The sequence below is a fragment of the Eptesicus fuscus genome, chromosome 8 (assembly GCF_027574615.1).
Source record: "Eptesicus fuscus isolate TK198812 chromosome 8, DD_ASM_mEF_20220401, whole genome shotgun sequence".
NCBI classification, from domain to species: domain Eukaryota; kingdom Metazoa; phylum Chordata; class Mammalia; order Chiroptera; family Vespertilionidae; genus Eptesicus; species Eptesicus fuscus.
Window position 1 is genome coordinate 96,416,730 of NC_072480.1, and position 24,766 is coordinate 96,441,495.

Here is a 24,766-nt window from a genome sequence, read left to right on the forward strand (position 1 = left end):
GTCCCTTTCTTCTCTCCCGAAGCCCTGAACACAGAGCGGGACCTGGGGGCGGGTGTTCTATTTGGGAAGTGATTCCAGGATGCGAGAGCCAGACAGCAGGGGCGTGAGACGGGCGAGGAGGACACGCCGAGGGGAGGGGAGGGCGTGTTAGTGGGGTTGCTGCTGTGAGCAGTGGGCTTGTTTTCTCCCAGGATCTTAAAAGCTTTCCAGAATTGTCTACGTGGAACAATGGTAGGCTTGAGCATTAGCCTGCCTGCTCCTGTCCTGTATGAGTTGAGGTTTTTTTCTGGCTTCATTTGTGTGTGTGTGTTGTGTGTGTGTGTGTGTGTGTGTGTGTGTGTGTGTAGGGTGGTGGCTATGGTGGCGGTAGGAGGAATCCCACAATGTTGGAGATGCCCTGGGCAGAGCTGGAGTTTGAGGTAGGATGCTGGCAGCAACAAGGAAACTGCTCTTCCACGGAACTGTCCCCTGTGGCTGAGACGGAAGCGGGAGGTGGGCTGAGAGGGTTGAGCAGTTGACGTGGGCAAGAGGACCGTTGCCTGTACCCTGTGCTTCAGAGAGCACCCCTCTGGTCTTCCCCTGATGGTACCCCTTCCTACCTGGACCTTGCACCCTCTGTTCTGGACCACACTCCGGGTACTCGGGCCCCTGTCCTGCGGCCCTGAGCCTGCATGGCGTCTCCCTTGGGTCCATCTTCAAAGGGCAGGCTGTGCTTGCTCAAAGGGTACACAAGGAGCTGCAGGCGGAAGCGGGTGACGTGTGTGGCTGGAGTGTGCCTGGGGCTTCGGGAGCCCACGCAGGGGGATGGGAGGCTCCTCAAGTGAGGAGCAGAGTAAAGGGAAGGGTGTTGGCCCAGGGTTGGGGCCAGCTCTCCCTCTGTCACCACGTTATTGTACCAAGGAGTTTGAGAATTCTAACCACAGCCTTTGGGAAGTCAGGAGAAGAGAACATTTTATTTTTTAAACAAATAGAGAGGTCAGGCATGAGAGAAGTTTGGAACCCAGTACCTTCCTTCCTTCCTTCCTTCCTTCCTTCCTTCCTTCCTTCCTTCCTTTTCCTTCCTTCCTTCCTAAAATACACTTTTATTGATTTCGGAGAGGAAGGGAGAGGGAGAGAGAGATAGAAACATCAACGATGAGAGAGAATCATTGATTGGCTGCCTCCTGCATGCCCCATACTGGGGATCAAGCCTGTAACCCAGGCATGTGCCCTTGACCAGAATTGAACCCGAGACCCTTCAGTCCGCAGGCCGACTCTCTATCCACTGAGCCAAACCAGTTAGGGCAAGAGAACACTTTTCAATTAACAATTTGTTAGCTTGATTTAGAACTCATAATTATTTAGACATCAGGCAAATGAGGGATGGATGTCATTTCCCACCATGTTCCAATTTTTGTGACCTTGAACTAGGAAAAGAAATCTTGGGAACTAGCTTTATATGCTTGAGTAATTTTCTAGAATTCCCAAGTTCATTAGCTTCTGTGATGATTCACAGTTGTTCCTAAAATAAACTTTATATTATCTTTAAAAATCTAGGGATATTATCTAGGTCAGTAATTAGAAGGTGCTTGACTCAACATTTCTGTGAATGAAAGCGTATGAATGACTAAAAGCAGGAGGATTATTACCTGAGGGTTGAACCTCAGAATATTGCTTGTGCAGTGGTTCCCGGTGAGCATGCCGGCTGCAGATAGGCAGGGAGCACCAGAGGCCATGCCTGTCTGGGATGGTAGGGGATGTGGGAGGCAGAGCAGAGGGAGATGGGACTGTTTTAGGCAAAGATGGATCTTACGAGAAGAGAAGAAAGTTTAGAAGAAAAGGTGGACTGTGGAGGTTAAAGTGGCAACCACAGAAATTGAATGGCAAAGGGGAAGAACCAATTTAGCAATGTAAAAATACACATCAGAAATTGAATCCATAGACAAAAATCAACTCACAGTGGATTAAAGACCTACATGTGAGACCTTGGCAATAGGGAGATTCATAAAAGGAGGAAACATTCCTGGTTATTACTTTTTTTAAATTTTTAAATTCCTTTTAGTTTATATCTTTTATTATTTTATTTTTTTCCAACATCATTTATCCCCCCCATGCCCTCTTCCACCTCCACCCAACCCTCTCCTCCTCAATCACCACACTTTTGTCCATGAGTTTTCTCTTTTTTTTTTCAATCCTTCCACACACCTCCCCCCCACCCCCCGCAACATTCTCATCTGTGGAATCTAATGAACAAACTGAATTACCAAGCAAAATAGAGACAGACTCATAGATAGAGAGCAGGCAGACAGCTCGGGGGGAGGGGGGGGGGGCGGATAGTTTATAGCTTTTATTATGAAGAATTTCAAGTACATATAAATTTAGACAAAACACAATAATGTACCCTCAGGTCCCCCTCACCCAGCCCCAAAACTAGCATCATCTGGTCTTTACATTATAAACTGAAAAGAAAAGGTTCCCTGGTGCCCTGACGGGTTTGGCTCAGTGGCTAGAGCATCGGCCTGTGGACTGAAGGGTCCCAGGTTCGATTCCGGTCAAGGGCATGTACCTTGGTTGCGGGCATATCCCCAGTAGGGGGTGTGCAGGAGGCAGCTGATCGATATTTCTAGCTCTCTATCCCTCTCCCTTCCTCTCTGTAAAAAAAAAAAAAAACAAAAAATAAAAAAACATTTTTTTTTAAAAAGAAGAAGAAGAGGTCCCCTGGCCCTTCCTTTCCGCCTGGCCGCAGCCACCAGGTGAACCAAGGTGGGCGCTTAACATACACCCAGGAGCTAGGGAGGAAGAAGCAGTCCGATGTCATGTGCTTCTTTCTCAGGGTGCGCTTCTGGCAGAACCCCCAGCCTCTGTGCTCCACAGCCTCTCCCCCGCACCCTCCCCCCTCCCACCACCTGGCCCGACAAAGCATCCAAGCTGGGATACAAGGCCAAGCAAGGTTATGTCATATGTTGGATTCGTGGAGGCCGCAAACGCCCTGTGCCTAAGGCAAGCCTGTCCATCATGGTGTTAACCAGCTAGTTTGCGCAGAGTCTTCAGTCTGTTGCCGAGGAGCAAGCTGGATGCCACTGTGGGGCTGTGAGAGTCTTGAATTCTTCCTGGGTTGGTGAAGATTCCACCTGCAAATTCTTTGAGGTTATCCTCGTTGACCCATTCCATATGGCTATCAGGGGAAATCCTGACACCCAATGGGTCACCAAACCAGTCCACAAGGACAGGGAGATGCAAGAGCCGTGGCCTTGGGAAGGGCCACAAGTTCTACCACACTATTGGTGGGTCTCGCCAGTGCCGTTTGGAGAAGGCGCCATACTCTCCAGCTCCACCGTTACCGCTAATGTAAATAATGCTTGTAAAATTCTTACCTAATAAACCATTTAGAACAGCTTCTCTTTGGTACATCTGGATTGCCAGCATCACCGCTCTTGCACTTGGGGGCCATTATTAAGGAAAATGAGGGTCACTTGAACACAACCTCTAAGGTAACGTGACAGAGGATCTGACCACTGCAGTGGCTACTGACTAATGGGAGGGAAGCAGCTACAGCATGGAGACACTGGGCAAAGCGATGATCGTGTTCAGGGTGGGATGGCACAAGATTTCATCCCGCGCCTCAGAAGAGCGAGCAAGCCGAAACTTATACATTGTTTATTGCTGGAATTCTGGTAGAGTTGAAAGAGGTTCAACCACTTTGTAGAGCAATTGGCAGCATCTGGTGAAGCTGAAAATATGTATACTGCCAAGACTTGGCAATTTCACTCACCCGTAAATACCCTGGAGAAACATTACACATTTGTTTAAGAATGTCATAACAATACACTTGCAATGGGGTAAATATCCTTTATCAAGTTAGGTAATTACACTGTCATTGTCATACAAAGCAATAGTATATAGAAGTTAAAATGAATGATTTAGAACTACAAGTATTGTGTTTTTTGATAAATCTAGAAAAAACAGGTTGCAGAGCAGTGGGAAAAGCAAACTGTAGAATGATATATACAGTACATATAACATCATTATTTGAAAAATACAATATGTACAAATATGTATGTAAGATATACACAGACATATACATAAATATTCTGCAGAAAGTATATATATGTATATAGATAGATAGATAGATACATATAGTTCTCTGCAGAAGAAAAAAGACTTCATATTTATAAAGGGATTTCCCTCCCACCCCCATAATTATTTTTTCTTTTAGAATGCAGGAAAGAAAGAGGGAGGGAAGGAAGAAAGGAGGAAGGAACATGGAAGGAAAGACCTCAACTAAACATGATGAAGCTTCGTGGTAGATTCCAGGGTGTTAAATTGCTCTTTATACTTTTCTTCACATTCGAAGTATTTTATCCCCCCAAAGAATACTTAGCCCTTGTAAATATTTCAGAAACTACATAAAAGGGTGAAACAAAGTAACCTCTCATTCAAAGAAAATTAAGCTTAACATTTACTGCATGTTCTTCCAGACTGTGCTATACATTCATTAGCCTGCTGGTCATATGCATAATTTTTTGGTATCCTTCCTGAAGAGGTCAAAATTTCTCAAAAACATTCTCCTGATTCATGAGGTGAATGATACTGACATCTGTTCTCTTTCTGAGCCTTCCGAAGGGTTCCTTTCCTTGATTCTACAGTATTTTCTCATGGTTCCACAGTCCTGTTGACACGTAGGCTGTGTGGCTTGTCCTTTGCCCACTCTCCACGTGGGGGCTAACTCGATCCATCTCAGATCCAGCTGAATGAAGGGTGTGTGTACGCACACCAGTCCCAAACCAAGTCTCCCCGTCCGACAGGCATTCGCTGAGTGCATCCTTGTTGTCTGAAATGAGACTTCTCCTAAATGCACCACCTGACTTCTGACATCCTTAAAACAGATTATGTAATTGGTGAGAGACTACAATCCCCGTGGGGCTCTGCTCCCAGGTGCACTCCCCGCCCCCACCCCCCGGCTTCACCGCTGCGCCTGCGCATTCTGAAGGCGGACTACAAGTCCCAGGATGCATCGTACTGCCCCCGGCACAGCTGTACTTCCTGCCGCGAGTTTCTTGGGTAATGGTGGCTCCGCGAACCTTGGAAAAGTTCAAGGTGGGCGGGGTTTGTGGGCCGCTGGGGAGGCTCTTGGGAGTAGCTTGTTTGTTTTCTGCCTCAAAAAGCAGCAGGTCTGCGGCCGATATACGGCTGTTGAGTTCTCTGTGGTGCACAGTGTTTGCTTTTTCTGAACCGGGAGGGGGGCCGCTGCGCCGCACTTCAGGCAGGCCCAGCACCGGCGGTTCACGCTTGTCCTTGAAGTTGTCAGAAATCCCTCCCAGGGGTGAAATAGGCTGACACCCTGGCCTTGATTGGAGTGGTGGATTTTCTTTTATTCTCTCCCCCTCCCCCCTACCCCGCAGACTCCTGGTGGGAAATTAGAAGACTCCAGCGGAGTCTGCAAGTCAGATATTTCCCCCGGAAACCCAGGCAGGCGTCCTTGAACGATTGTCCCTGCCGTTTTGTACTTTGCTTTAGTTGGGCCTGGGATCCCTGTTGTCTGATCTTCCAACTCGTAATTGTTCGTGTCTTCTGAAGACAGCACTGGAGGCATGCCTACCTGTCAGGGGGAGTGAGGAAGCGCCTAACTGCAGTGATGGACTGAGACCCTTGTTACAGGGTGTCCCCCCAAAATGTATACACACTGCCACAGCTGACAGCTCAATTTTGAAAATGAAACGTGCCTTTATAATTATTCCAAGTGTGTGTATACATTATATATATATATATACATAAATATATATATATATATATAGATATATATATAGTATATATAGATATATATATATATATATACATAAATATATATATATATAGTGTCCCCCCCAAAAAAAATGTATACACACACTTGGAATATATATAGTATGTTATCCTTAATATATGTAATTCATGGGAAACTACGATCCTCACCACAGGCCCCAGAACAAACCATTCCAATTCAGGAGTGAGGGGAATGTTGGAGTGAAATGGGTTGAAGAGTGCATGGTGGATGGGAGATTGAGCAGGTAAGAGGTGACCCTAATTACTTAAAAAAAAAAAAAAAAAATGCCCTATTGAGGAGAAAGGTGAAGTGATGGCTTGAGGCCTAGCTCTGCTATTTATTAACTCTTGACTCTCATACAGGTTCGTGTACCTCTTTGAGTCTGATTCCTCATCTGTAAAATAGGGTGATTTTACCTTCCCTCCCCACATGACAGTTTTGGTAAGGCAATTCAAAATAAAGTGGTGAACATAGTTCTTAAACTCCAAAGCCACCTGCAAATGAGTAGGTAACCATAGTAAGTTGGTAACCATACTTGGTTAACTCAGGTATGGTGGCCAGTGTTCTGAAAGGCCAGGTCAACTAGGCATGCCAGTTCAAAGAAGGGTTGGACTGATGACCATGGGGGTCAAGGCTGGGAAGTGAAGCATGTGAACTGGGGAAGGTCATGAGAATCTGGCCCCACTCACTTGCTTCCTACCTGTGCAGGGAAGGTACACTCTGCTGCTGATGTTCTGCTCACCAGGATTCTTCTGTTTTCTCCTGAGGTTGTTGCTTTGGACAACAAGAAAAATGTTAGATTCCAAAAACCTTTATAAATACTCTGACCCAACCCCACCATAATTATTCCCACACACAGGCATTTTTAAAAATATATATTTTATTGATTTTTACAGAGAGGAAGGGAGAGGGATAGAGAGTTAGAAACATCAATGAGAGAGCAACATCGATCAGCTGCCTCCTGCACACCCCCTACTGGGGATGTGCCCGCAACCAAGGTACATGTCCTTGACTGGAATCGAACCTGAGACCCTTCAGTCCACAGGCCGACGCTCTATCCACTGAGCCAAACCGGTCAGGGCCAGGCATTTTTTTTTTTTTTAAAGTCTAGAGGAATATACACTCACATTGAACCTTATATATGTCTTCTTGCTTGTATACAGGTACAAACAATTTCTAGGTTTCGTCCCCTCTGATAAAACATAATTTTTCTTTTTTTAAAATATATTTTTATTGATTTCATAGAGGAAGGGAAAGGGAAAGAGAGATAGAAACATCAGTGACGGGAGAGAATCATTGACCAGCTGCCTCCTACACGCTCCCTACTGGAGATTGAGCCCGAAACCCAGGCATGTGCCCCTGACCGGAATCGAAACCTGGAACCTTCAGTCTGCAGGCCGACGCTCTATCCACTGAGCCAAACTGGCGAGGACCATAATTTTTCTGATATGTGGGTTATGTGCTTATCAGAAAAACACTTCATTTTTATAAAGATAGTATGGACCTGGTCATTATATAACATCATATCTGATTTTAACTTCTTGTGAGGAAATATAGGCAGGAAGCAAAGTAGATTTCATGTAGAAGAAAGATGAAGGCCGGATATTTGAGGTTTTGGTTTTAGTCTTTCTGCTTCCGGTAGTATCTAACTAACTCTAGTTGTAATGTTTCATGTTTATTTAAGGTGTGGGCAGATTGTAAAAAAAAAATAGACACTTGGCTTCTATCTTCTGAGCTCTGTTTTTGCTTCTTGATTTTTAATTCTTTCTATTGTTATGAGAAATAAATGGGAGGGAGAGCCATGTTTAAGAATGGTAGATTCTTTTAGCAGGACTTTTTTTTTTTTTTTAACCTAAGGCCATTTCTTCACCTAGAGAGGAATGTGGAATTTGGATTAACATTTGTTTTTGTGTCATCCAATTTAGGATGGCTGGACTTTTGTGGGGAACAGTGGTGACCTTGACCTTCCTTTAAGATTACAAGATAATTTCTTGTCTAAATGTTAGGGATGGGATCATAAAAGGTTCATTGTTCAGTGTGCTGTTTCCCAGGTGGAAAAAATACTGATTTAAGCGGAATTACTCTCTGCTTTCCTGTGTATTCTGTTTTAGACATGTTCATAATAAAGAAAACAGTACTTTCAAATTTATTATTTTCAAATTAAGGGTAATTGATGTCGATTTAATTCAGTGCCAAATTGAGACTAATTGATAACCTGTCCAAGGCATTAGAGTATCTTGATGAATCCTTGCCTAATAGGAATAGCCTAGGATAAATTTGAGTAAGACTCCACATATAACGTTGCTTTATTTTAATGGTGGGATATCCAAATCTGTATCCTTTCTGATAATTAAAGCATCTGGCAGAGATGGAAGTCTCAACCTCTGATATTAACCTTGTTTCATAGCCTCGGACTTTTTGTTACCCAATGGCGCCCTGTCCGGAGTGGGTCTGCCTCCGGCTGGCATGTGGTGTGAGGGTTATTGACGTCTTGCAGGAAAGGTTTCACAAGATGAGTCCAGGTGATTTTGAGAGAACGTTGAACAAACTTGGGGACAGTGAAACAAAGGAAGGACTTAGGGTCGAAGAAACAACAGGGGAGAGCCTGGTGGTGCTCTGCTCTGGCTCCCTAGAAACGTCCTAGGAAAGAAGTGAGCCAAGCTGGGGCAGCTGTTAGCTCACTGGAGACAGGGTCAGGGAGTAAGCACAGGATGAGCTGCTGCTGCCCACTGCTCCCTGGTTGCAAGTCTCGTGGGGACCTTCAGGGTTTAGGAGGAGGTAAAAAGTTCATGCCCAAGAAGGGGCATGGGCGTGCTCTAAAGCAAACCTACGCTGGTGTTTTTTGTCTTGAGGGTCTTACCTCTCTTCTGTGGGTGAGAATCTTAGGGGAGGGTTTCAGCAAAATATTCATCAGCTTTCCAGGTGCATCCAAAGTGTATAGGGGAGTTTGGGATTGGTCTGCTTTACTTTTATCTTGGGTCTGTCTGGCTGTAATTGGTTTTTTTTTTATTTGTTCCCCTGACTTCATCCATCCTTGGGTTTGGCTGGCACAAATGGCATTAACTGTATCTTTGCAGATTTTTTTCCTCAATTCCATAGGTTGTCTTTTGACTGTCTTGATAGTATTTATTGTAGCACAAGGTTTTAATGTTGAGTAAGTCCAATTTATTTTTTCTTTAATTGCTTGTTCTTTTGGTATCCTATCTAAGAAACCATTGCCTAACATAAGGATGTGAAGATTTACATCTACATTTCCTTCTAAGACTTTTACAGTTTTAGTTCTTATATTTAGATATTTGATCCATTTTGAGTCATTTTTTTGTAAATGGTGTGAGGTAGGGTCCAAATGCATTCTTTTGCACCTGTATATCCACTTGTCCCAGCACCATTTACTCAAAGCACTATTTCCCCCATTGCATTATCTGAGCAGCATTGTTGAAAAGCAATTGACCATTGATGTCTGCATTTTTATTCTATAATATTAAGCTACACCCTCATGCCATTGTCACACAGTCTTAAAAAGTGTAGCTTTGTAGTATGTTTTGAAATTGGGATGTATGAGTCTTGCAACTTTGTTCTTTTTCAAGATTGTTTTGGATAGTTAGAATCCCTTGAAATTCCACATGAATTTCAGGATCACCTCATAAATTTCTGCAAAAAAAAAAAAATGCCCACTAGGATTACTTACGTTTTAAGAGTAACACTATGGCTGTTATGGGGAGAACATATTATGGATAAACCAGTTAAGAGACTGCTTTAGTAGTCCAGCTGAAGGATGAGGTTGGCTTGGTACAGAATGAGCTATAGAATTTGTAAGAGTAGTTGGATTTTGAAGATGTGACTCCCCAGATTTGCAGGTGGATTATAAATAGGGTGTGAGCAAAAGAGATAAACTAAGGGTAATTAAAGGTTTTGACATAGGCAACAGAGTGAACACTATTGCCGTTTCCTGAGATGGGGCATGAGGAAAGAGAGAAGGTTAGGGGACAAAAATCAAGAATTTGCTTTTGGACATGCTATCTGAGATGCCTATTAGTAATCCTTATGGAAATGTCAAATAAAAATATATGCTTGTGTAAGTCTGAAAAAGGTCAGAGCTGAAATATAAGTGAGTGTACAGATGATATTCAATGTCTTGGGACTGAATGAAATGAGTGAAGGAAGGAGTGTGAATAGAGAGGAATCCTGAAAACTGATGGTGGGGTAAGAATGAAGTTGAAGGCCTAATGCTACCTGACATCAAGATTTATTATGATAAAGGTACAGTAATCATGATGGTTTGATATTGTTACAAAGACAGACAAATAGGTCAGTGGAATGGAATGGAGAGACCAGACGTATCTCCACATATAGACAGTTGATTGTCAGGTGCAAAGGGAATTCTGTAGAGAAAAGATTATCTTGCAGTCAGTACTGCTAGAACATTGTATATCCCTATGCCAAAAAACACAAAACAAAACAAAACCCCAACATAATACACAATATACAAAAATGGACTCAAGTGGATTATAGGCTTAAATATCAAACCTAAAATTATAGGTGAAAGCACTTATGACATTGAGTTTGGCAAATATTTCTTAGCTATAACACCAAAAGCACTATGCATTTAAAATATCGATAAATTGGATTTATCAAACTAAAACCTTTTGTTCTGTGAAGCACTGTTAAGAGAATGAAAAAACTGAGAGAAAATATTAATAATATTCATAAATCATGTTTGATGAAGGACTTGTATCCTTCATCAGACGTGAAACTCAACAATAAAAAAAAAACTTTAAAAAATGGGCAAAACATTTGAACAGATGCTTCACCAAAAAAAGTTCATGGATGGCAAATAAGCACATGAAAACATGTTCAACTGCATTGTCCGCAGGAACATGCAAATTAAAACCACAATGAGAAACCTCAACTGTTGAAATGGTAACAATATAAAGTCTGACTACATATCAAATGCTGATGGGGATGTGGAAGATCTGGAACTTTCATACACTGCTAGTGGGAATGTCAAATCATACAGACACCCTGGAAAACAGTTTTGCATTTTCTTAACTTTTTAAAGGTACACCTGCCATATGATCCAGCCATTCCATTCTAGATATTTATCCAGGATAAATGAAAGCATATGTTTATACAAAGACTTGTACATGAATGCTCAGCAGCTTTATTGTAATAGTCCCAACTTAGAAATAACCCAGTGTCCATCAGCAGGTGACTGGATAAACACACTGTGGTATGAATAATACTCAGCAATAAAAAGGAATGAACCATTCATGCATGCTGCAACATGCAGGGATCTCAAAATTATGCTGTGTGAAAGGAGCCAGACCAAAAAGAAAGAGCGTACATATTGAATGATTTCGTTTATAAAAATTCCAGAAAATGCAAATGAATATATGCAATAGAAAGCAAGTCAGTGGTTGCAGGGTAGGAAGGAGGGATTTCAGAGGGGCATGAGGCAACTTTCAAGCATGATGAATATGTTAATTATTGAATGTGATGGTTTCATGGGTATTTGCATATGCCCATTGTATATATGAAATGTCTACAGCTTACTGTATCAATTATAGCTTAATAAACTTTTTACATTAAAAACGTAGTAAGAATAATATACATATTCACACCCCTCAGCTTTAATAATTTTTGGCGTTCTGCCATTATTTTTCTAGGAGTTTTGCCATAAAGGGGAGCAAAGAAAGGGGCCATACCTAGAAGGGGATTTTTTTTTATTGAGGTGGGATATGCTACAGCGTGTTTACCTGCTGATGAGGGGAGAGGACAGACGGATACAGAACGTAAGAGGAACTGGTAGAGACTCCTAGGGTGGGCAGGCAAGGCCGGGCTGGTATCCTATGTGCAACAGGGCATGGGCTTGGGAGAAGAGGAGAGCTCATCCATAAAAGGAGGAAGACAAAGACACGGGGAGGGCTTGCTTAACACGCCACACTGGCTCTTTGTCAGTGATGATGATAATATCAGCAACGGCAACAATGAGAATGCTGTAGTTAAGAGGCCTTTGTATTAATTAGTAAATGAGTCACACAGTCAGCAGTACTTGATTTTCTTGGATGAGGTTTTCGAGCAGGCACCAGGGAGTGCCTTGTAGGTGCTGTGCAGACTGCCAGGTACCTGCAGAGAAGAAAGGCTACTGCCTGTACTCCAACTCTCCTTTGAAGCGATGCTCCCCACACCTGCATCGGGGTACGCGGTGGATGGAGTAGAGGCAGTGCTCTTGCCTCGTAATCAGTGTAAGATTGTGTTGCCATTCAAGACTTTTAGTGTCCGTGGCATTTCCATGAGCAAAAATCTCTGTCCCCGGCCCCCTTGTCCGTAAGCATATCGAGCAGCTGGAACTGTCATTCATTGTCGGTTTGTAGCCACTTTGGAAAACAGCTTGAAAAATTCTCATAAACGCAAGCGTACACATACATTTTCTATATGATCCATAACCCTATTCCTATGTATTTACTTAATCAAGATAAAGGAGGACCTGTTCACACAAAGACCTACAAGTGAATGTTTCTAGAAGCTTTATTTATAGTAGCCCCAAACTAGAAACAACTCAAAGGCCTGGTGAATAGATAAACCAACAGGGATATATCCATGCAAAGGAATACTATGCAGCCATCAAAAGGCTGACTATTGATACCCACAACAACATGGATGAAATAAAAAGCTTTATGTTAAGTGAAGTAGCCAGATACCGAAGGTTACAAACTGTATTATTCCATTTACATTACAATCTTTAAAAGGCAAACTGTAGAGGAACAATCAGAATGGGACTTGCCAAGGCTGGGAAGCAGGGAAGGGTAAAAGCTCGAGGAACTTTGTGGGGTGATGGAAAAGTTCCGTGTCTTGATTATGGTGGTCACACAACCATATACATTTGTCAAAACTCATCAAACTGTGCTTAAAAGGGGTAAATTTTATTTTTATATACTATGCCTCTATAAACTTAAAAAAAAAAAAGGTAAAAAAGGAACTGGGAAAAGGAGTGATGGCAGAAAACCAGTGAAGAGACTGAAGAAGGAATGAGGCTTAAATTAGGGCAGTGATTGCTATTTTAGAGGCACAGGATTTAGGACCCTTATCTTGGGAATCAGACTTGAGCTTGAATATTGGCTTTGCCATGTACTAGTTGGTTGCTCTTGGGCAAGTTGTTTAACCTCTGTCGTCCTTTTTGTTCATCTGTAACATGGGGTGACAATAATACTGTCCACCTATGAATGCCTAGTACAGCGTCTGCGGGAGAGATCACTACTGTATTGTTTGAGTGGTGTTTAAAAGTAAAGCGGTAAGATGCGGTATTGATGGGATCTTGGTGGTAAGAGAGTAGAAGGAGGTACGGATGACTCATGGGTTTGGATTCGGCTGCTGGACCACCACCAGCGGACAAACAGACTTGTATTTGACACACTGGCTTTAGACGTGAGACTGAAGAGCTGCTCTGATCGACATCTCGGGGAGCGGCCACTGAGCGTTGCATGGAGACGTCCGGAGCTCAGTTTATAGTGCAAGGCTGTAGCCCATATCGGTCTAACTTTTAAAGCCAAGGAATTTTAAAAAATATCGCAACATAGGAAATGGGTTCTCCTTTTAAATCAGGCGCATGTTGAATCTGTATCTCCGGGCTCCCACTGATAGTCCAACGGTTCATTTTATTGGGCTGATTTCCAAGGCAACTGTTGTTATAACTCCAGTGTCTTAGAGCTGAACCATGGCAGGCCCTCAGCAAATACTGTGGAATGAATCTCCTGGATAACTTCCCCTTTGGAAGTATTGGGGCTTCTAGATCCTTGGACTCTGACTGGGTAAAGGCGCAAACTCAGAAATGGCTGCGGAGCTGAAGACCTCTTTAGTTCACGGAGGAATGGTTGGTGCTATTGCTACTTAGCTGCAGGGACTTTGCACCAAACGCTTGGCTTCTCTTCACTCCAGCTGCAGCCCGTCACGTGTTCACTGCCTGTTTTATTGCACTGGCGGTTGGAACCGTGCAGGAAGGACCTACACTTCCTCTGAAAATGTTGGTGTTTTTGTTTTTTTTACTTTCCTTTTGTGGCTTTGGCCACAGGACCTGGGAGTGTCATAGGAGAGTAAGTTCAAGTGTCACTACTGTACTTTATGACAGAAAACCACGTTAGCTTGTCGTTACCAGCTCAATCCAGTTTAGGCACCAAAGTCATGTTCCTAATCATGCAGGAGCCTGTGAATTCAATTAAAATCCGGAGTGACTTCCTGACAACCAGCGGTCGGGATGACTGCATGCCCTTAATTCAATTGGGCAGGATGGCACACGTCCGCAGGCCCGCTGCTGTCTCTCATTGGCAGCTCTTTCTTGCCACCCGTCGTCCAAGAAGGCAGTCCTCAGTCTGTGGGCGTTATTTCTGTGTGGACCCTCCACTCTCACTGTGTGTTTTCTCAGCAGACTGTGCATGGAGCAGGCTGGGTTTGAATGTCATGGTGATTGAGCCAACTTGAAAATAAGTGGGTTTGTAGGAGTCAGAGTGAGAGGAGTAGCTGGTCTGGTGAGAGGAGTGGGAAATTAACGGACTGCAAGAGGGATGAGTCACAGCTGCTCGGAGCTTCAGAAACAGCTCAGACTGGCCAGCTGTGGGCACTTGCCTCACCATGTTAGCCAGAGAGCGGTCTACGCCCCCCACCAGGTGGGACAGGAATGAGCTGGGAAGTCCTGAGGAGGAAATCCCACACTCAAAAACTGTACCTTCGTATCTCGGTTCCACTCAGGGACAGTCTTTGAGGACCCATCATCCACCCGAGCTCACAGGAGTGACTCAGGGAGGAACTGCCAGGAGGACCGGCTGGAAGACACAGAATCTCACCTTTTTGGTGATGGTAAATGGAAGGATCTGCTGATACCGCACACGCAAAACTAGGACAGCGCTCATGCTTCATCACTTTTCTCAGCGCTGACAAACAAAGTTTGCTCGTACATTTACGCACACACCCTTACCTGTGGTAGGAGGAAAAAGTTTGCAATAAAAAGAAGCTGAAGAAAAGAGGCCTGGCAGTGTGGTTGCATCTGTACCACCCCAAGACCAGTGACCTCACTGGAAAGAGGCTCAGAGGTGTCAGAGATGCAGAGAGAAGAAAGGTCAGTGGTTCCCGGCTGGTGGAGTTTTGTAAAGGAAATCCCCCCTAAAGTTAAAATGTTATTAAAATGACGGGGTGCACTATCTAACTCAGCCAACTAACGTTGTCTGTCCATCATGTATACCACTTCTAGATATAAACTGTGGGGGCTGAAAACATTAGTACTTTTCCTCCCACCTTCTAAGTTCTCTCTGGGCTAATAGTCAAATGAACAGAGACAGATGAACAGGAGAAAATCAGTTTTTAATACATGCACATATGCAAGCAAGCTCCGAAGACTGTGAGGCAACATTGGATATTGACATTCTGGGTGAGGAGGAGGGGGTGGGGGTGGGGGTGAAGGGTGGTATTAGAGTTCAGAAGCGAGAATGGGTGATTTACAGCGCACTCCTATGGCAGGCAGATTCTTGCTAGGCAACTCGGAAACAGCGGGACGGGGGGATCTAGCCAACAGACGCCTGCGTAAAGCCTCCGTTCACCACACTTCCTCATCAGGCCGAGGGCATGTCCCTGACGCAGGCTTCTCTGACTTTCTTGGGCAGGAAAGGGGGAGGTTCAGAGGTTCTCTCTGAGTCTTATTAGCAAACAGCTTAAAACAGTATCCAAAAGGCAGCCTCAGGGTGACACAGCTTCGGTCCCTTCCTGACGGTTAGGCAGCAGCACGGAAACATCCACAGACTTCTCCTTTTGCCAGCGGCAGTGCGGGGCTGCAGGCCCCCTGCGCGCAGGTGTTTCCTGGTGCAGACACTCAGAAAGGGCTGCAGGCTGCTCACCGGCAGCGCCCTGTCATCTCCAGAACAGCCTTTTCTTTTCCTTTTTCTTTTTTTAGTAGCACTGCTGTCCTCTTTCTTCTCGCATTCAAAGCTCACTCTGGCCAGGCGGGACTGGCTCGGTTGGTTGGAGCGTCATCCTGTTCACTGAAGGGTCAGGGCACATACCTGGGCCGGGACTTGGATCCCTGCTGGGGGCGCGTCTCAAAGGCAACAGGCCGATGTTTCTCTCTCTCTCCCCTCCCCTGCCCTCCCTCTAAAATCAATAAGCGTGTACTGGGGGGAGGATTAAAAAAAGAAACAAAAACAAACGGCCTCTGTAGGCCTGGAGCTTAATTGGAGAAATATTTTAAATTCCGCTGACAGGTGGCCCTTCCCCGGTTCCTGGAAGTGGAAAATATTTGCTTTGGTCCGAAGCAGCTCCAGGGGCCGTGCACCACATTCAACCTCTGGCACCGCGTGGCCCAAGAGCTGCGGGTTCTCACAGGAGCTGGAGAACATTCTTTATGTAAAACGAAATCTCCACACCTGCCAGCAACTGCAAACGCATCCACGGCCCCCGTGAACAAGGGCCGCTGGAGCGTGACGCGCCAGGACAAAGCCCTCCCGCCCCGGCGGAGCACAATGGCCTGCCTCCCGCAGCGGTCCCCGTGAGACCTCTCATTAGAGGGACCGGTGCGGGTCTCCTCTCTCTCTCCTCCAGGCAGGCACAAAGGTTGGCTTGCCATGCACCTACTCCTGCTTGTGAAAAGGCAGGTCACGTGACAAACCGTAACCATTAATGAAGTTGCTCATTAAATAAAGTAATGTATATTTAGAATATCCCTGCTGCCCTTCCCTACATTAGCATGAAAATGATCCGCACAGAAAGCCACCAGAATTCCAGATGGAGCTTTACAGCGAGAGCATGTTTCTCTTGCCCAGCAGAAAACAGAGCCCTGGTCCCTGGGAACCTTAGACCTGGCATTGCTTTTGATTTAATCAGATGCAAGGAAGGAACAAAAGCCTAATGTCAATGCCTGGATGTGAAATTATTTTCTTGTTGCAGATCCCCTGCTTGCTTTCCTTACATGCGTGTGGCTTGCCGAGTCTTTCCGAGTGTTCTGACCTACGTTATCTTGTTTGAAGTTCACAGCCGTCTTGTGAAGAACGCAGGTGCCCGAAGTGACTGGCACCATTGGCAGATGAGGACACTGGTGCTCCCGGCAGAGACCTGGAGGTAAAGCTCGGCGCCGAAAGTACGGACTTGACCTTCGCTGCTGCCACGGGGCGCTGGGGCAGTGTGTCAGTGTAGCTGATACCTGTGTGTGCGGGTCATGGTGTAAGTGGAGGGGGGAAAGGCAGCCAAAAGATTTAAAAAGAAGAAAAAGAAATGGGAAATGGACTAAGAGGTGAGAATAACTAGAGAGTTATACTGAAGTGTGCTTCAGTGCAGCAAAACCAGCCCCGTGTGCCATCGGGTAAAAGTATTACATGAGCAACTATAATGGGTGCCAAATGTCAGGATTTCTCAAAATATGGCCCACGAGGATTCTTTGGTTGGCACCCAGACTGGTCACTAGGCATTGGTATTGGCAGATACTGTAGTCAGCACAGGGGGTAACAGTAAGACACTCACAACTTTGAGATGAAGCTAACCTCTGGTGATACTGCTATAATAACCTGGTTATTATTTAACAGGAAAGGAGTAGAGAGGGACTAGGTAATATAGGCACGCCCTTTATACAGCTTGGCCAGGAAGCTGCAGTTAACACTCTATAGGTCTGTGCCCCGCAAATCTCTTGGGGAAGGGACTGGACAATAGACACTTGCTAGTAAGGTCTGGGTGACGTGCTTACCTGTCAGTCACACCTGGGAGCCAGTCAGTGGCCAGAATAGGCGTGGCCATGGCAAGGGTAGGATACAGTATCTGAGATACTTAATCCCTGAACAAAGGAAGTTTCTCACTCCCTCTCCTCCTCTCTCCCCCTCTTCCCCTTCTCCCCCTCTCCCTCTCCCTCTCTCCCTTCTCCCCCTCTCTCTCTCCTTCTCTCCCCTTCTCCCCCTGGCCCCCTCCCCCTCTCTCCATCTCTCTCTCTCTCTCTCTCTCTCTCTCTCTCTCTCTCTCTCCCCTTCTCCCCTCCCCCTCTCCTCCTCTTGCTGCTCGCCCCTGACCTCTGGCTTGCAGGGCCCTAACGTCCTGTTTTTGCCCGCATGGCCCACAGCCAGGCGGACTCCACACAATGGCCTAATGGACTGTGATTAGCCTGACGCTGTTCCGGCCTCAGGTCCACTGCGGAAGGAACACCCTGGGCACTGGCCCTACTTCCGGCTCTACCTGAGCTCCAGCTGCACCTTCTCTAGGACGGGGGTTAAGGGGCAGGGATTTGCACCCCGAGAAATAGAATCCCATGCCAATAAACACCATTCACTACCCTGTGGGAGCCTCCGGAAGTGCTCATTCCAGGGGTACCCCAAGAACCCCACTCCCACTCATGTCGGGGAAATTGGACCCACTGATTTCTCCAGCAGCACTGGGACTGAAAGAGAATGTAGCAAAAGATCACGCGGAGAGTCAGACCAAAGAAAGGCCGTAAATTATTGACTAAGGAGGTGGAGATGCCTGAGCCAATCACAGTGTTATATGTGCCAGGACATCGGTACTAGCTCATCGGAGACGGAGCATCGTAAGTGCTGTTAACCCGGAGGAAGAGGAACCCACTGTGTTCACGTTCTCTAGGGAAGGGTGACTGTTGATTGGAAGGGGATGGCTGACTGAACTCAGCAGAGGGGGTGGGGGAGGGATGTAAGTGTCCGTCCCTGAGACCCCCACCCGGGCCTGGGTGCTTTATCAGGTGTCCCGGGGCCTGGGGTCATGCTCTGATGTCATGCTCATCCTGCTGCCCCGGAGGCACCTGGATCACTGGAGGGCCTGCTGAGGAAGGAGAAATGGTCTTTGAAAGACCTGTCCCCCTTACCAAACCAAGCAGTACCCCGGATCCTGGTTTATCCAGTGCAGGTCTCTGGGAACAGCTGGTGTGATGCCACCAATCCTGGGGTTTCTGGGTCAGCAAAGCAGAGCCCTGGTCTTCATTTTTTTAATCCTCACCCGAGGATATTTTTTTCCATTGATTTTTTTTTTTTAGAGGGAAAGATGGAGAGAAACATCGAAATGAGAGAAACACATCGATTGGTTGCCTCCTGCACACGCCCTGACCAGGGCCCAGGCCAGGGAGGAGCCTGCAACCGAGGTACATGCTCTTGACCAGAATCAAACCCGGGACCTTTCGGTCTGCAGGCCGGCGCTCTATCCACTGAGCCAAACTGGCTAGGGCAAGCCCTGGTCTTTCAATGCGATGAGCGTGCCGAGGCCCCGTGCCCCTTTTGCCTGCCCTGTATGGACAGCACTTCCCTTGGACCACAGCCCTCCTGCTCGCCCTTAGTGACAGAGGACATGGCGCTTTTCTTTTATTTAAACGAATACTTTACGGTGGCAGTAGTCTGGTGCTAGGGCAATAGAAGCCCTATCGGGGATTGGAAAGAATAGGGGTTCTTGTCTTGGTGTCAGCACTAGCCACACCTTTGATACTTTAGGCTATGTCACCTGTCTAGGTTTCCTCATCCACACAGCGAAGGGATCTCATTAGGTGATCTTTGTAGTCACCTGTCTAGGTTTCCTCATCCACACAGCGAAGGGATCTCATTAGGTGATCTTTGTAATTTGCCCAAGGGCATTTAGCTAATCAGGGACAAATGACCCTTTACCCCATTACCCTCCCCTTCCCTCACTCTGCTTTTCCTGATGTAAATTTGGGAGTGGAGCCAAAGAAAAAGCCAGGAAATTGCATGTGGGCGGGAGATACTGTGCTGGCCATCTTGGGGTGATACAGTCAGTTACAGTCTACCCTCTGGCCTCAGCGACTCACATGCCTTCCACGTGCAAAAGATACTCATTCTCTCCCTGAGACCCCACATCTCAATGCTTCTGGCATTTGGAGAGGTCGGGAGGGACTGAGAACAGAGGGTTTTCCTCCTGACTCTCTCCTGAGTTTCAGGTGGTGCTGAGTCTCTGCCAAGACACCCACCCGCCATCTTACCGACCTTTCTTAACGTGTTGGTTTCCCTTCCCAGCTGACTTGGCTATTATTTCCTTTCAGAGTCGTTATTAGTTGCATATGGATTCTGAACAGTGTTTTTTTATTTATTTTTAAATGTTTTATTGATTTTTTTTTTTTTAAGAGAGAGAGAGGAAGGAAAAGGAATAGAGAGAGAGAAACATTGATGAGAGAGAAACATCATTGATCGGCTGCCTCCTGCACACCTCCTACTGGGGATCTAGCCTGCAACCCGGGCATGTGCCCTGACAGGGAATCAAACAGTGACCTCTAGGTTCATAGTTCAACACTGAACCATTGAGCCACATCAGCAGGGCTTAACAGTATTTTTATTTTATTTATTTATTTATTTATTTATTTATTAATTTATTTATTTTTAATCCTCACGCGAGGATATTTTTCCATTGATTTTTAGAGAGAGGGGAAGAGAGGGGAAGACAGAGAAATCTCGATGTGAGAGAAACATATCGATTGGTTGCCTCCTGCGCAGTCCCGTCAGGGCCCAGGCCGGGGAGGAGCCTGCAACCGAGGTACGTGCCCTTGACCAGAATCGAACCCGGGACCCTTCAGTCCACAGGCTGATGCTCTGTCCACTGAACCACACCGGCTAGGGCTGAACAGTGTTTTTAGATGTAACCAGTGGGAGAGAGACTGTGGCATCTGCTCACTCCGTCTTCACTGGAACCAGATCCAGAAGCCTTTGTTTGCCTCTGAGAATGAGAAACCATGTTATTTTTACACTCTGCCGGTCCTGTCGCCTTGATCGTTAACTGCTCTTGAGCTTATCTCCCCACTCTCCTTTTACTGCCGGCAGCTGGACGAGGCCGGGGCCACCTCCTGCGCTGGGCCTGGCAGTGCCCTTAGCTGGGTCACACAGTTCACTGTTTTCTCTCTTCCAAGCCACCAGGCTGTCAGTGCAGCTCATCTCCCCACCACCCATAACAGTGCCTCCTTCCTGCAGGTTCCAGGGCTGTTTTCCTCCTGTTTCCAGGGGCCTCCACAGGCGCACCTCAAGGCCAGTCCCAGAGCCTTCGCACACGTTTCAGGCTTTTATTACAGCAGCAGTGAAAGCCGGATCAGAGAAGCAAAACCGTTTCAAGAGAAACAAGGCATTTCTATCCGGGATTACAGCGTATTGACTATGGGCGCTGATGGAGCGGCCTGTGCAACCTGTTGTCCCTGGGTCAAGACTTGGGTCTTGGTCACAGGATGGGCTGGCTTCACGAGGGGACCATGGGCGTGAAGAGGTGTGAAGAGAGCAAACAGCAACTGGGACCCATGTGGATGAACTGGAACCCACGTGTCCCCCGTCAGTCTCATGCCTCCAGTCCCCCACCTTCGATGGGGAAGGCGACCTGCAGGAGAGCGGGGCACTCTGCCATGGAGTTTCACACCTGCCAGGATTCAGAGAAGCTGAAGAAGCCATGGAGGAGCTATGGCCGAGCTGCTGCCCCAGATCAGTAAGAGGAACCTGCCGGTGCACATACGCCAGCCTCTGACTCCACGCTTGGCTGCCGTCCCGTCTCTGCCGCCCAGATGCTGCTCAGGTTCCCCGGGACGCACAGTTCTGGCCTAGCTACACTGACCCCGTACGAGGCCACCACAGTGCCACAGCCCTGGCCAGGCATTAGGGCTACAGCGGGGGATGCACAGTGGTCTGTCTGTGACGGCAAAGGCGGGCTGTTGAAGGATTTGTGTGAGTCAGTGCAAAGGTAGGGAAAGTGAGTGCTTGTAAATCCGTGACACTAAATCACTAACAAATAAAAATGAACACATGTCCAGAGTAAATTTTACAAAACAGTATTGCAGTGACCATTAACGCTGCTCCAGCCTGTCCCAAAGCGCCGGTTAGGATATGAACGGGTTGTCCGCGTTAGTCTGCCATGACGCAGCACCAGTTTGGGGGGCTTAGTCCACAGACCTTTATTTCCTCGCAGTTCTGGAGGCTGGACGTGTCGTCAGGGCTGGTGTCTTCGGAGGCCTCTCCTTGGCTTGCGAATGGCCGCTTTCTAGCTGTGTGTTCAAATGGCCGCCCCTCTGTGCGGGCACGTGCTTGGGGTGTCTGTCTGTGGCCCAAGTCCTCTTCTCATAAAGACATTCGTCAGTGGGTTGTTGCCCATTCTGAGGACCCCACTTTAATTTAATTTGCTGTTTAAAGGTCTTCAAACACAATCACATTCTGAGGACCCGGGGTTAGGACTTCAACACGTGGATTCAGCCCATAACATTTTCTCTAGTGCAATGTTTTTCTCCTTGGAAGTTCACGGAGTACAACTGCATATGATTGATTACCAGAGTCTTAAAAAGTATTCAGTATTCATCTCTCACACACCCACCGTTTTATAGAGTATTATTTTTTAAAAAATATTTTTATTGATCTCAGAGAGGAAGGGAGAGGGAGAGAGAGATAGAAACATCAATGATGAGAGAGAATCATTGATCGGCTGCCTCCTGAACGCCCCCCATTGGGGATCAAGCCCACAACCCAGGCATGTGCCCTTGACCGGAATCGAACCTGGGATCCTTCAGTCAGCAGGCCAACGCTCTATCCACTGAGCCAAACCAGCAAGGACTAGACATTATTGATAACCCTAAACTGTCATCTTTTAGACGCTGGCTGATAATATTGCACTATCATGTGGAAATCCTCTGACGGCCAGTGCTGGCGGCCAGGACAGGCAAATGGACGTGCGATGGAGGAGACCAAGCACAACCTGGAAAGGGGTGTCTCCCGTCAGAGCCCGTGTCGGTCTCACCACCTCCAACCCTTGAACTTGGGAGATTCTTGTGAGTTGCTTTAGAGATCTGTGCTGAGACAGTTGGGTTTGAAGGTGGGCTAGAGGGGTGGCCAAGGGAACATCCCATATTGCTAGGGGCCTGGAGTCTCCTTGCTCACCTGTAGCTGCTGGCCCTGGTGAGTAGCCTCTCACCTCGCCCAGGCTCTGCTCCCCTTTTCGTTCTCTTGTTCTTTGTTGGGGGGCAGGCGGGGGGGGGGGGGGGGGAGCAGAGCGGTGGATGCCACTGGGGCTGGCAAGGATCCGTCCAGGAAGGTGTGGGCAGGTGTGATGGGTCCCTGGCCTTCCACAGGCAGCTCGTTCTGCAGTGGCAGCTGGAGAAAGAGCCCCTGCCACACCCTCGCTCCACATCTCCCCCACCAGCCACCAGCCATTCATGTGCCCCACCTGCTCAGCCGCCCCCCCCCCCCCCCCCCCCCCCCCCCCCGGGCCCAGGGCCCGCTTTCTTGCTTCCTGCTCTTACCTTTCCGACCCGACACTCAGTCCGCTGTCCTGGCTCAGCGTTTGGCTCTCCTTCTCGACTAAGATTAGTTCTTTCCTTAGGCTCTGGGATCCATTCCGAAGACTTCCCGCGGCTCTGGCCTTGCAAGAATTTTCCGAGTCAGACCCTACATTCCCACCCACTCTTCAGCCGAGAGAAGTCTCACCGCTGCCTCGGCACCTGCGGAAGCAGGTGGTTCTGTCTGTTCTGGTAAAGCTCCCGTCACCGATCATGTCCAGGTACCCAGGCAGGGTTTGTCGCTCAGATATCTGTGGTGGCATCAGGTAAGGGGACAGCCCAGTGAAGACTGCCTTGTTGTAACAGTGCACATCTCTGTAGGAACTGGCCCGGCACGTTAGAACAGTAACAACAGCTCCCCTGAGCAGGGCATAGTGCACGTTGCTTTACTCCACCATCTCTACTCCTCACAGCAACCCTGAGACAGCACATACATTCCCAATTTTATGGGTGAGAAAACTGGTTTCCAGGGAGCAACTTCACACAGTAGAACCTGTCAGAGCATCGACGTGGGCCCACATATCCCAACTTGAGGGCCACCCAGGCCTAAACAGAGGAACCTGTTTATGTGAAAACCAGCCTTAGCCCAGCCTTGTCCTCGTTCTCTGCAGATTTACTGCACTTTCCTCAAATCCCAATTCAAGAGTTCGCTCAGTAGCCTCCGTCAGAATGCTCCCCTTGGTACTCGGCACATGCAGTTCCACTGACACAGCTCCTACGGTGGCCCTATCCGCTGAACTGCTTTGAGAAATGTACTGAATTAAAACTGGCACATACATGGGAGAGGAGGTCTTGCTGCCGCTCTGTCCCGGTGGCCTTGATCTGTGACCTTCCCTTTCTCATCTGCCTCAGGCAGATCACCCCCTGCACCTCTCAGAACGTGTTTGCATTTTAAGCCAACATCCCTTAAAATCTTAAACATATCTTTTCTTTATTTTAAGGACAAAATAATACATTTAAGAACATGCCAATTTGAGCCTTAAAATATGTGCAAAGTTGTGAGGTTGTCACGGTCGTGTTTATAAGTAGAATTTGGCGTTCTTGTTCCATGGTATTAATAAAGGACGAGCGAAAGACTTTGTATTTCCTTAGGAAGCAGTTTGCAAAGAGGTTTTCTTCTTTGACCCTTAAGCATCTCTAAGAAGAGGAGGCAAGTGGTCTCCTACAGAAGAGGCCCCGGGCTCCGAGGGGGCAAAGGACTTGGGGGGTGCTGCAGCTGATCAGGAGACCGGAGGTCCTTAGAGCTCAGATCTGTGCTCTTTGACTGTATCACGTACTAGGTTCATTTCCCTTTTGTCCAGAGGGCTACTGTCTTCTCCTGCGGTTCATGTGCTGCGATGAAAGAAACCTCATTTTCCATGTAGTTCTGTCCCAAGTAGATCCCGGAAAAGGATCTGGGGTGTTACCCAAGGCGTCCCTTGAGATAAACTTAACCGTGCAAGTGCTGGGACATTTAAGTAGTTGCTAGCGAAGAGACTGCTCTACGCAAGCAGGACCGAGGGTAGGCTTAGGACTGAAAAGACCAAAAACCTTGATTTCAGTTTCAAGCGTACGCAAAGTAATTTAATTAACTGCCGGAGGAATTACACCACATAAAAACATATGCAGTTGCAAATCACACAGCACTTTATTACTCTCAAAAGTTCCTGATGCTGCGGGTACAGGCTTAACAGGATCCCGGTGGTGGTGTCCTCTGGGGTTCGGCAGTTGGGCTGATCCGG

General features: G+C 47.0%; 1 long non-coding RNA gene and 1 pseudogene across 1 annotated transcript; both read left to right on the plus strand.

Moving 5' to 3' along the window:
* Positions 1–383: 383 nt before the first annotated feature.
* LOC103295466 (60S ribosomal protein L15-like) lies at positions 384–3,364 on the plus strand (annotated as a pseudogene).
* A 1,671-nt stretch (positions 3,365–5,035) lies between these two features.
* LOC114235270 (uncharacterized) lies at positions 5,036–24,108 on the plus strand. The gene is made up of 6 exons (XR_008556857.1): positions 5,036–5,076; positions 5,934–6,023; positions 16,786–16,876; positions 22,362–22,538; positions 23,090–23,237; positions 23,657–24,108. It is a non-coding gene; the product is annotated as an uncharacterized LOC114235270 (long non-coding RNA).
* The last annotated feature ends 658 nt before the right edge of the window (positions 24,109–24,766 follow it).